We start from the raw sequence: 14,133 nt of genomic DNA, 5'->3' as shown, positions 1-14,133 counted from the left end.
TCCTGATATTTTTGCCTCAGATACCACTGCAACATTGAGTAATTTCTAAAACATTTTCAGTTGTCATTGCAGGAAACAATAGGTGTTACTGATAACTGAAGGGTCCATTGATCAGTCATTGTTTTAATGATCTGTTTTCCATAAATGTAAAATGTCTCTGACCAGAGACTTATTTCTAATAATTACAATATTAGAAGAAGTATGGCTATATAATCTTTTTCATTTTGTTTACACTAAGGTGACCAGTTTTTTTTTTTTACATTTGCTTTGACAACCGGACCGCAGCTTTCATACAAACACATCAAACTTGAGTATATCTCTTTTAGTATGTTTTTCACAGTAAGGAAATATAGAGTGAAAGTGTGGCAGCCTGTCAAACAAGGAGATGTGATGATTTTGTTAATGAAATTGCTTCATTTGTTTGTCTCAGATCTGTCCTTTATGCCCACAAACAAAATCAGTGGTCAACTTTATATTGGAAGCAGCACAGTAAATATTTGGTCTTAAGTCACAAATAACTGAGGACTGTGTAGTTTGTGTAACTCCATTGATTGGTTATGAACCCCATTTCCAGAAAAGGCATTTTATTTTTGTATAAGAATCAGCGAGAAAATTTTAGATGTATGTGCATTGTGTTGACAGCACTGGTTTGTTTTCTTTATACCATGAATTCCTCATCTTGCAGATGTTTCTGTAGAAATCTGTTTTTTTTTTGCAATATTATTTATGCCTCTATTAATCAGTGTAATAGTAAAAGACTTATGGTCAGTACAGTCCCGTCTTTCTTAAGAGCAGTCAGATAATTTTTGTTATTTTCTTTGTGAGCACTAGAGGGAGGCCTTTGACTGCAAATGGTGAATGCTACTTACCTCCTATGAACTACCAACATGAGAGATGATGAATTCTAGATAAGAAGGGTTATTATTATTTTTAAGCAAGACATAAATAATTTTATAGATTGTTCCACTAAAGGTTAAACAAGACTCACATAAATAATATTATTTAAAATTAGTCAACGGGCTGTTTACATCCCTGTCCTCTCTGTTAGTGTTTATCATTACTCTGTGACCACAGGTTGGCTTTGATCACGGCCTCACCTGCAGCTCATTTCCCTGCCTTCACCGAGCTTCCTCTCCCTATTTGACTACATCTGAATGCACCAACAACCTCTAAGAGCCCACAAACACAACATGCAGAATCCACTCCGATGCATCCAGCTTTTAGTAAAAGACCAGTAAAACAAATAAATGATTAAACAACATGGACATTAGCTGCCTTGTGTACAAAAGCTCCACAGCCATCCAGAGTGCGGCCGTCCTGTTAAATACACTGTGTCACCTTGAATCACACAAAACACACACACATTGTGGCATCTGGCACTAAGCCTAGATCTTTCTCTGTATTGTGCGATGAGAGAGCACCACTGCCCCATGATTTGGGTCGGGTGTGCACTAATTTTTTTGTCCATCTATCCCTCCCTCCTCTTCACCCCTCATCATCTATCACCTCCTCCCCTTCTTGTACCACTCAACCCTCTCTACACTTCTAACACAACCTTCATCCTTCCCATGCACTGCTGCTCCCCTCCTCTTCCCTCCTCGATTTGAATGCCACAGTGAGGCCTCTTTGTCCACTGCCTGCCGCTGCATTGTGCTGCAAAGGGAAGCTGAGTAAATGGACAAGCAAATTAGTTTTCTCCTTCGGCCAACTGTGGCGTTATTACACACATGCACCTCACCTACAACCCAATTTCCCAAAAATCTGGGACGCTGCAAAAAATGTGATAAGTAAAACAGTTTTTTAATTATTTGCTAATCTTTTAAAAGCATTGAAAGTGTGAAAAAATTTTTTAAATACAACCCCAATTCCAAATAAGTTGGGATGATGTATAAACGTAAATAAAAACAGAATGCAATGATTTGTAAATCTCATCAACCCATATTTTATTCACAATATATAATATAACAAGCTGGATGGTCCCTCTCATGTTTAGTCCGCAGGACATCCATCCATGGTTTCCAAAAACAATTTCAAAATTTGAAAAGTAAACAGTTTTCCACTACAGAAGACAGCAACCTTTCTGGATTTTGTTTATAAAGGCTATGGTTGTTTCTGTGTAAGGTGGAATTTTAACCTGCATTTTGGATGGACTGAGAAACCATGTTCAATGACAATGGTTTACGCAGGTGTTCCTGAGCCCATGTGTTCCTGAAATGTTTTTGTATGGTGTTTGGTGTTAGTTTGGTAGTGTGCAATCAAGTTTATGTGAGCGTTTTACTGAAAGCAGCTTCCTGCTGCAGCTGGAAAGGAAGTGAGTGTGGCGTCAGTGAACCAAAACAGTAAAGTTGCAGGACATAAAACCAAAACAACCACCTAAAAAATGCTAAAATGCTCCCAACACCTGGTTGGCCTTGTACATGTAGTTACCTAAGATTTTAATATAAAAATACTGATGCAGGTTTAACCTTTGGAGGATTCATTCAGATTGAAAACAAACCATAATACAAACTGTCACAACTGGATTTGGACACATTCACCATAGAGCTTTTGAGGTGTTGATTGTAAGATTGTGCTGTTTCTAGTCTTTGTGCCAGACTAATCCAACAAGCTCCTGGCTCCAGCTCTACATTAGATTTACAGCTGTAAAATTGGCAATGATCTTCTCATCTGACTCCGAGAAAAATGTTGAACTCGTCCTTTAGGAACCCGGGAGAGCCTGGCTTATGCTGTATGGGATAAAGATGCAAAATGTGGACTTTCCTGACAACTTTCTGTCTCTTTGTTAAGGCGTGTGTGCAAAGATCAACAAGTAGAAGGATGTAGGTCACTCGTGTGTTCGTGTGTGAAATAAAGATCAGACAGACCAGTTTTACAGTAACCCAGTGAACCACCGCTGACCCATGACTCTAACCTCTCTGTGGAATGTGTGGCAGTAAAAACCTATGAAGCTGGTTTGACCTCCCCTCACCTGCTTCTGTTCTTCTTTCCACCTCTTTCCAGTTCCTCCCTCCTCAGCCCCTGAACCACAGCCACTGTGTAAAAGAGCTCGAACACAGCTGATTTGTGACGGCCAGCACTATTAACAGCTGCCAGCTCTTATATCAGCTCCTGCTAAGTCTCAAACCACACACAGCACAAACTGCCACCCAGCAGGAAAGTCAAAAGAGTTTTTGCCCAAAGAAAAAGACATACATGTCGATTAAAAAAGCTTCCTGACATTCACAAGCTTTTCTTTGCTCACCATTCAGTCATTTTGTCTCACAGTAACAACAAGCCTCAGCCTAAACAAACACAGGATCAACTTGACTTTAATTTAATCTTCGGTCTTTAAAATACTTGACTTTTTCAAACACACTCAAGTAGGAAAGCAGCTTTTTAAAAATGTTTTCTATGACTTATATTCACTTCTATGTGAATATAAGTTAACAACCAGAAAGTATTTTTTAGCCTTTTTAATTTATTTTTAAAATATGAATTAGGAACCATATTGTTAATGTTAATGTTAATGTTAATGTTAATGTTAATGTTAATGTTATTGTCATTTATGTGATAACTGTTTGTTAAATGTTTGTCCAAATGAAGGTCTAGTGAACAAAATCTTTATACCTTATAGCCAAAATGTTTTTCATGCACCTCCGCAATACTAAGCACAGTGATAAATGATCTCAACACATTTCTAATTTCTGGGAGACAAATTTGCTGCATTATTATAACATGCATATTCATCTTCCCCCCCTGTCTTTAAGGCATTTCAATGCTTGAAACTTTCTGGGACCCAACCACACATATCTTACAGCATATTTTGGAACAAATTCTTTCCAAAACTAACAATATGCCCAGCCAGCCAAAGCCGGAGAGATGTTTGGAGGTAAGAACATATGATGCAGAATTTGAATTTCTACCTGACGCTTTCATTTTTACATTGCAAACACCTCTTGTCCCTTCTTATGTGCATTTGTGCTTCAAGTGCACCATCATGAATGTGCTGTATGTGGGGAGAGATTGTTTAAAACTGAGATCCATTTTTTTTCCTTTTGCACTATTCATTCACAAACATTATTATGACGTGAGTTATGGGTGGTGGTCAGTGGGAAGAGATAAGAACATTTTGTTTTTAGATACCACCACCAATTCAGTTTCAAGCAGCTTCCCCTGCTCTGGCTGCTGTCCAAAATCTTGCTGCCTATCTCTGGCACCCCATGCCCATCCTGTGTATCCTACTGCCTCCCATCCTTCAGGTGAAAACTCGCTCATGTCTGGCCTTTACCGTGGCCCCAGCTCCAGCCTCAGCCACTCTCCCAGTTGGGGCCTGTAAGCTCTGACCGCCCCCATCTTCAACCTCAACTCCAAGCCCAGGTCCCAGCCTCTGGCCCTCAGCTTTATCTTCTCCCCATCCCAGCTGCTGTCGCCTTCCTAGCCGTCCAGCTCAGCATGAGAAGCAGAGCAGCTGTTGATCAATGGGCAGCCGGGGCCAACGCCTGCCTGTCCCCTCCCCTGACCTCCTACCCTTACTCATACACATACACAGATGCATGCACACACTCCCCAGGGAGGCAACAGATGGGGGTGAGCCAGAGGAAAGGGGTGTGGTGAGCTACAAAGCACTGGGTTAGGTATGTGTGTGTGTCTGTTAAAAAGCTAATTGCACAAATACATACAGTACATTTACACATGTTTCTATATGTGTGTGATCTTATGTGTGTTTGACGGGCTGTGGCTGGACATTTGCTAGCCGCTTGTTCCCAGTGTGGAGAGGTGTTGGCGTCAGCGGTGTCCAGACTCCTTTCGACAGCTGCTGCCATCCCTCTGCTCCCCCAGTTCTGTCCTCTCATCTCCCCCTCCCACCTCCCACCTCCCTGACAGATGTAGCCACACCACCACCACCTCTCAACTTTTTATGGGCTCAGCCTGTTTTGACTTGAAATATTTGCCCAGGAGGTGCTTCTTCTGTTCGGGTGGGTGTGGGGATAAAGAAAGATGGGGTTCGCTCACAACCTTACGCTCACACACATGCAAGCATTTTGTCTGTCTGTATATGCACACCTGAGTGTTCCTCCCCTTCTATGTATACACACACCTGTGCAGGCAGAGGTTGAGAGCTGGTTTGTCTTGTTCTTGTCTTACCAGAATAAAAGCCTGTAAGCAGACAAACAGCTAACCCACAGAAAGGAAACCAAATGTGGCCCCAATGGTAAAACTCATGTGGCAACTGGAAAAACACCAGGGGTTGACAGCTGAGAGCAAATGGATGTTAAGAGAATTGGGAATTTATGGCACCTCTGAGAAATGTCACCTGTACAAACCACAAATCTCTAACGTGAACATTCTGGGATCCCAAATCAACATGAGCATTTCCTGAAGTCAATTATCGTGAGTTTATAGACTTTTTAAAGCTGAATTAATCAGTATTTTCAGAGGAGAACAGAAGTACCTAAGCTCAATAGTCAAATAAAGGTGCAAGTCTTCCACTACAAAGTACTCCACTATTAATAGCAGTACCACTTCACATTATTTACTCAAGTACAAGGTACATACTGTTAAATGTACAACCACAATTCCAAAAAAGTAAAAAAAAAAAAGCAAAATAAAATAAAAACACGTAAAACGTAAATAAAAACAATGATTTGCAATGATTTGCAAATCTCATCAACCCATATTTTATTCCCAATAGGACAGACATATCAGATGTTGAAACTGCTTTTTAAATTTGATGGCAGCAACACAGCTCAAAAAATTTAGAACAGGGGCAACAAAAGGCTGGAATTAGGTTAATTGGCAACAGGTCAGTACCATGACTAAAACATAGTAACATGGTATAAAAGAAGCATTTCAGAGAGGCAGAGCTTCTCGAAGGTAAGGATGGGCAGAGGGTCACCAATCAGCGACAAACTGCTTCTAAGAATTGTGGAACAATTTCCGAAAATTTTTACTGCATGTGCGTGATCTTCGTGCCTTCAGGCAGCAGTGCTTTTAAAAACAGGCATGTATCATGCAAAGAAGAAACCACATGTGAACAAAATCCAGAAACGCCTCCATGTTCTGAGGGCCAAAGCTAATTGAAAATAGTCTGAGGCAAAATGGAAAATTGTTCTGTGGTCAGATGAATCAAAATGTAAAATTCTTTTGAAAACCATGGATTCTGTGTCCTGCAGACTAAACATGAGAGGGCCCATCCACCTTGTTATCAGCAGAAAGTTCCAAAGCCAAAGCATCTCTGATGGTATGGGGGTGCATTAGCACCTACGGTGTGGGCAGCTTACACATCTGGAAAGACACCATCAATGCTGAAAAGTAGAGGTTTTAGAACAACACAACCTCCCATCTGGACACCGTCTCTTTCAGGGAAGACCTTGGATATCTCAGTATTTACTTAAAATTCATAATTTATTGGATTTCTTGTATTTAGAAATTGACCCTTTGGTTAGTAGCAATAAAAAGCAAAGGTATTCTAGTAAAATGAAGCTTTTTAAAAGGCAATGATATTTATTGTGAACTCCACACAAACAAACTCTCAAGGGTTGATACATATGAGGAGTAATATTGGAGTAATTTGTAAAAAATCTGATAAATAAGTGACAAAAACTCTATTGGAGAACAACAAAAACAGCATCTGGAAAAGTAGAGCTGTTTTTTAACCACTTTATTTATTGACAGGTGGTTCCTTTCTAACTATAGCAACATCATTTATTAGTTAATTATTATTTTTGTATTAGGCTCTACATCTACAAAGTATAACCGGAAAATAGTAGTGTGGTGTGTAGGGAGTAAAAAGTTAAATACATACCAATGAATTATAGTGGAGTAAAAAGTAAGAGTAATGAATTATAAAAATACTTCATAATTGTACCACCTCTGGAAATGAGGTGACACAATAGCGATAATCGGGATCTGATGTTGTTGTTTCTTGGCACTTAGGGTTAGGGTTAGGTCTTAGTCTTTTCTGTTTTGCTTCATTCTCAACTCACTCAACAGCGCGTCTAACAGCAGCAGCAACTGGAGGACGAAGCTGTTTTCAGTAAAATAGCTCAGTGATAATCCCACTGTACACCAACATCCCAACACTAAACAACATACAGACTCAGATAATGACTCACTGGTGAACATAGTGGAGCATTTAGGAGATAAAGACCCAGACGATTCCCACAGGAGTTAATGGAATCCAAAACAAAACTAAAAGGGGAGTTAATATTAGACAGTGTGAAGTGTTTTTTTAAGTTGTTATCATATTCAGAGTTTGTGATCTTTGGTATTTACTGATTCAAACGATCCTTCGCTTTCCCAGTTAAAGCGAAATGTTCATTAATGTTTGTATGATTATTTAACATTGATTAAATAAGTGTTAAATGATATATAACTTCCTGGAGCTATCTGCCATATTATACATTAGAAGGAGTGCAAAAAAAAAAAAAAAAACACTTGGCTTTCTGCACCCAGCCAAAGTGAATTTATAATCCCTCTGATTCTTTAGTTTGCTGCAAGTTTTTCCAGATAATTCCTCCAAGGTTTGAAGCAACTCCTCAGCAGAGGTGCAGGAAGTGGAAAAGGAAAAGCGGAATCAATTAATTGTTACACCTGTTGTCAGCATTGTGGTATTTCCACAGAAACAGCCGCAGAAACACCTACAGACCAGGACCATGCATCAACAGACACTAATCTCAAGGTGACACGTGCTGTGAAGTGTCGTGTTTCTCAAAAATCTCCAAGGAGCAACTGAAGCTTCTGCTTATGATCCATCAGACGGAGAGAAGAAGAAATGCAAAGAGAGAGAACGAAGTTACAGAGCAATGTGGATATAAAAGAATGATATACAGTTGGGGTTTGGAGTTGAAAGATAATTAGAACAGCAGTGAAGGATTCTGCTGCTGATCCCAGAAAAAACACCTCCGCCAGCTGGGTTCAAAGTCCAGGAGGGAGGAAAGACAAGGAGGAGAGAAGACAGAGAGAAAGAGAGAGGGCCACAGGAAGGGAGAGATTTGGGGATCTAGCAGAAGAGTGGTGGAGCGCACCTTGTTGTGCCATCTGGGCCGACTCCCCCACCACAAACACATACACACACACACATACGCATTTCTCCTTCCCTTCCCCCCAAGCCCATTAGGATGGAGGATTAAGGTGGTGGCAATTACAAGACGCAGCCGACAGCAGCGTACCTGGCAATATATTTAACTGTCCAGGGGAGGGAAGGTGAATCATGGAGGGAGGCAGCTAAAGGAGAAGTAATAAATGAGATGGGTAGAAAAGGAAGACAATTAGAGAATAGATGACACACACCCACGTCAGGATTGTTGCGATGACACCAGAAAGAAACTTTCTTCGTCGCCTGTGCGATCGACTCATCTTCAAAAATGGCCAAGTGAGCAAGTGAGTGCCAAACAGATGCTGGTACAATTTCTGCCATGCCTCCCACTCCTCTACCCCAAACACCACCAACCCTACCCCTTCACCTCCTCCTCCACCCAGCAAACGAACCAGCCAGCCAGCCAGCCAGGGAGGGCTACAGCTATGGATGGCGCCCATATGGCCGCAGCTGATGGGGGTGATTGTCGGTATTGTTCACTTTGTCAGCGATCCTGGGGATGCGAGAGAGAGCTAATGATAATGCAGAGTGCAGATGTGCTCCGGAGCAGCCCAGTCGTTCAGTCGTTAAGCAAAACAGCTTGTGTTTGTGTGTGTGTGTGTGTGTGTGTGTGTGTGTGTGTGTGTGTGTGTGTGTGTGTGTGTGTGAGCCCCTAGGTTTGTGTGAGTCTCTGTGTGTGTAAGAAAAGGAGTTTCAGTCACAGCTGCTTGCCAGCCTGTCTGCCTGCTTTAGAAGACCTTCTGAAAGATCTACTACAGTATCTGCACACACGCACACACACACACACACACACACACACACACGTAAGTGTCTTTAATGTTGAGCTACATGTTTATTCATCCAAAGGGCTTCCCTTGGATGAGCTACACAACTAAACTTGGTCCTTTTCTGTTTTATATGATCTAAAATTGATGGAGAAGGTACAGCAATGGGATTTTTTTAGATATACAGTAAAAGCTTTTCAAGCAGCCCTACCATTTGCAAAGTTATTCACAGAAAAGGGTCCAGGGTTATAGCAATGCATCGATCAGACACACTTATCCTGGCCTTACGAGAGGACTGGGTAAAGATCATGTTTCTTTGTCAGTGTTATTTAAAAAAAACAACATTTCCCCCACCTTTCTGCTTTTCCATCCATTTCTCACATTTTGCCAAAACCTCCAGGATGTCAAAGGAGACATAACTGAAAGTTTCCATCCATCACCTGCTGGCTCCACACTGCCACCATCAGCGTACAGACTCAAGTCTCGTCCGCTGTCACAAGCCTAAATTATGATGCTACAGATGCTGTCCAGGCTGCACCCACCTCTCACTTGGTGTGTAGAGGGAAACATTTGAAGCCCTGCACAGATTAAGTAGTTTCTGCAGACTATCACTATCACTGCAACCTGTGACTTGAACATTTCAGCTTCAGCTTTTAGGAAGAGGGAACTAGGTCACCTGTGAAAAGAAAAACATTTACAAAAAGTCATTCATCCCAGTTGCCATAAATCGGTAAATTTGTTTCTGAGCCCCAATAGTCCTCGTGTATTTTAAACTATTTGATATCACTTTTAGAAAAGTACACCTAATGTAGTGTGCTCAAATGTTTATTTCCGATAAATTCTCATACAAACTGAAGTTAGACAGACATCAACAACATAATTCCTTGAGTTACTTCTGACATTTCCTTCCAATGGAAAAACCTTATACAAATCTTTAGTGACAATTCACCACGTGCATTGATACTGAACCTATAAGCACAAAAAGCTGTTTTAAAACTATTGTAAAAAGATAGCTTTACTAGCATCCTGATGAAAAGTTAATGGATCAATACATTTTATTTACTCTTGTGGCGGACAAATTAATTTGGGAAAGACATCATTTTCCAGGCACCACAAACCTAATGGCAATGCATTCAATAAAAAACCAATAGAAACATAAATGACAGAAAAAAAACATGTAGTACAGAGCAGCAGAACTATGTTTTCTTCTCATGTACATCCTCTTACCACATTGATGGGTCCTGGTCCCTTGTTTGAGAACCTTTGTCCCACACTGACAGAGCGGACTTGACAGCACACAGTGTAATCATGGTGTTTAAACTCTGTTCTGTTGCATTTGTTTACACAGAAAGCGACAGAAAAATCTTAAAGAAAAACCAAAGAAAGTGAATCATCTCTTTTAACAACCCACTTTCACTCTTTGGTCTATTTCTCCTCTCCTTGCCGGCTTCTCTTCTCCTTCTCTACCACCATACAGATGGTCCCAAGCTGCCTTCAATAATCCAACGCACAGCCATGCCAGTACACCCCAGGCTACACCCCTGATGCTACACTACTCACACACACACACACACACATACACACAGACAGTGCCAGTTCCCTAGGCAGGACCCCTGTCTCTCTAGCCCAGATTGGATCAGTTTGGTTCAGCATGGAGCAGTGACACTGGGCCTTAGGGCTCTACATGAGCCTGCAGGGTCCCATGTTGGCCTCAAGAAGCTGAGGCTACAATGGAAAAAAGCTCTGGGGCTGGATCGTGTTATCTTTTGATGATTACTATTATTATTATTCCACAAGCTGGAGTGGCCACATGTTTTTGTTTTGATTCATTCAAGCCTGTTCAGACGCACAAAAGCTTATCTAGACAATAAAAACTGAGAGATGTGAAAGGGAGGTGGGCGAACACCGACAGGGAACTTCTTAACAGGAGAAACGTGGTTTACAGGTAAACGGAGGAAGGAAGAGGGTGGCAGATGCAGGCAGAGATGGAGAGATGGAGGCAGATAGAGAAACAGAAGGGATGGAGTAGAAGGATGGATAACGCAGAGGGAGGGATGGACAGAGCGCGGCGGATGGGGGGTGGGGTGGAAGAAGGGATGGAAGGAGGTATGTGACAGATGGGTCGTGCCTGGCCAGAGCTGGGAGGGAGCGGAGAGGTTGGCATCACAGGGTGAGAGAACACACACTAACACACACACCGACTGCACACATACATACATACATGCATGTGCGCTAGTTAACTCCTCTAATGCTCTCTGCTGTCAAGAGCGTTTCTGATGTCTTTCCTTGTGTCAAGAAAACATAGACTGTATGATAAATACACAAATAAATGGTGCAACGGACATATTTCAACATATTGATGCATAAATTTATATCCTGCTCCTGCAATCGGTTTCCTCATCAACAGGCCAAGGTAAAAAAAATAAATAAATAAACTTCAATCTGCACCCTGAAAATGAAAATGCACAAGCTGTTCACCTCTAGTCAACATGTATTCAACAAATGTACCAGCAATAGTTTGTAAAGTTTGAGTTTACATATGCATTTTGGTCCTAAATATCACATTTCTATAATTTGCAAGAGACAGAGTTCCCTATTCATATGCAGCAGCATTACATACAGTACCCACCTTAGTCCAGTATGCACCAAACACATGCTACAGTGCCCTCATTCATTTTGAATAGGGTGGCCAAAACATTAGAACCACCTAATATAATGGACTCCAGTACGACTCCGCCACTCAGTATGACCTCGATAATAAACACCTAGTGGAATAATCCCCTTTTTTGACAGTTTCAAATTAAAAACTAAGAAATTAGAAAATGGTAAAAGTATTGGATTGCATTACTATGTACAGATGTATCTAATAAAGTGGCTCCTGTACGATGTGCACAGCCCTGCTTTTTAAATACCACGTTTACATTCAAAGAAAACCTGCATCTTACCTGCTCACACATACTGTACCTTCTGATGTGGTATTGTAGCACGTTAGACCATGTCACTCTGCAGAACACGTTCCTCAGTTGTGGCTCCAGAGGCGTGTTATTGTTTTCATGTGCCGTGATTCAATGTTATGCCTGACACCTTTTCAGATTTTTAATTGAATCGCTGTTTGTTTGTTGTTTTGTGTAACACTTTATTAAGCTGCCTGCGATTTGCATTATTTTGTCGTACAGTATTATTCAGATATTAATAAAACACTCACTGGTTCCTACTGGTACTGTGGAAGAAATGAGACTGAGATGGGCAACAACAGTGAAACACATTGTACTATAATTGACATATTGGCTCTTCACACTATCAGTATGGTTAACACCATTTTCCCTACACTTCACTTTTGCCTCTCATTGTTTTCAAAAGCACTTTCCTCTTAAATGCCAATTTGTTCCTCAGCTGCTTGTTTTTACAGAAACATTTACTGTAAGTGCCAGATGTAATCACTAAGTACCTTTACTGGTATTTGATCACAGAAATAAATTACACTTTAAATCACAGACTGAAATCTGTTTTCGTTTCCTAACATTTGTGAATGCTTGGACGAGTGTGTTATGTTGTTTATGATGAAATAAATGTGTTCCCCAGACATTCTTTTTGAGATGAGATAAGTCTGTTCTTGCTATTGTCACCACATATCTGAAAAGTTGCTGTACATGTTGCTGAGAAACTTCTCTAAATCGGTCACCACAAACTTTTAAATCATAAACTTGAAGATAATGGTTATTATAAACTGACTTTGGATTTGAGACACATACTGCTCGTTGTTTGTACTGATTTGAAAATGTATTGACTGACAGCGCTGTGACACATCAACTCTGTCTGTGACTTTTCTGATTTGTTACACTACCAATAGTAAGATATAGCATGCAGCTACAGGGATCTGAACTATTACCCAGAATTTACAGTGTGTGTGTGTGTGTGTGTGTGTGTGTGTGTGTGTGTGTGTGTGCATCTTTCATCATGTCTCCACTGTGTTTCAGCAGGAGAAAGACATGACTGGGAGAGGGAATTTGATTTTCCCGCAACACCACAGCTGGCTGACTGCTGCTCGCTTGTTTTTTTGTGTGTGTGCGTAAGTGTGTGTGCAGCTCAGTGGGCAGGTGCAGCAGATGTCCGGCACACACATGCACACGCATACAATAACGCCTTTAACATATACACAGCAAACAACAGCAGCGGCCCGGCAGGTTAAGTTTGTGTCACTAAAAGACCCCCTCCCTGCGTGAACCCATCAGGTCACTATGGAGATGATAAAGTGCTGAGTCGTGCACGTGTCTCAGTGCCAGCAGTTTCCAACAACACCCACCTGACACGCCCTGATAATGCCCCTTATCTGGCAGACACGCACACAGCTGGGAGAGGATGGCAGAAGTATTGAGGTTTTATTTCTTTCAGAACAGCTTCTTTGTTGCTTTTACCTTAAATCCAATTATTCTGACTTTTTTTCGTCTTAGACACATCTTTAGTTGAATCCTAAAAGGTTTATGTCTTTCCCCGTCTTTCTCTCTTTTTTCTTCTCTCTCTTAAGGCAAGAGTTCATAGCTGCTCTCCTTCCATACAAGAATTACACAAAGCACAAGTACTGTTTAATCCCATCGCAGCCCAGCCCTAAAGACAGACCAGCTGGAGGCCTTTGTGTTTGTGTATGAGTGCGTGTGTACATGTGTGTGTGTGTGTCTAGATGGCAGGTTATACAAACCTGTGCTCTTCCGGTGTGTGTGTGCAAGCACAGCTGTGTGTCCATGCAAGTGTGTAAATTGCTGAATGATTCTCTAATCTGGGTTTTTCTTATGTATAAATATATATACGTGTGTGTGTGTGTGTGTGTGTATGTAAAGGGGTGTGCGGGGGGTTGGAGAGGTGGGGGTTTGGGGTAAGAAGTATTTGGGGCCCCCCTCTCACAGACACACACAGATATTCAAGTTCGAGTTGCGTCGCCTTTTGTTTGCTGGAAGGGGGAGGAGGGTGCAGTGGGTGGCTGGATGGATGGATGGCTTGCTGGGACACTGTGTCCCCCGATTTTCCCAACTCCCCCTCCCTTCAGCCAGTGTAGTGCCACTGTATTGTCTGCTTGCAGGCGGGCCGCTTGTTGCTTGCCTTCTGTCCTGCTGTGCTGAGTGCTTGACAAAGGGGCTCTTTTAAATATGCAGACAATCCTCGATCACTTGCACACACACACACACACACACAAACACACACTGCTTTTCGCTCTCTCTCTCCCTGTCAATTCTTCCGTGGGTAGACCTGGCCTGGGAGTGCTTCCTTTTTCACAGAGAATCAACAAGTCTAAAACAT

This window comes from Channa argus, chromosome 1 (genome assembly GCF_033026475.1).
Source record: "Channa argus isolate prfri chromosome 1, Channa argus male v1.0, whole genome shotgun sequence".
NCBI lineage: Eukaryota > Metazoa > Chordata > Actinopteri > Anabantiformes > Channidae > Channa > Channa argus.
The sequence above is the reverse complement of the archived record's forward strand: the minus strand, read 5'-3'. Positions refer to the sequence as shown.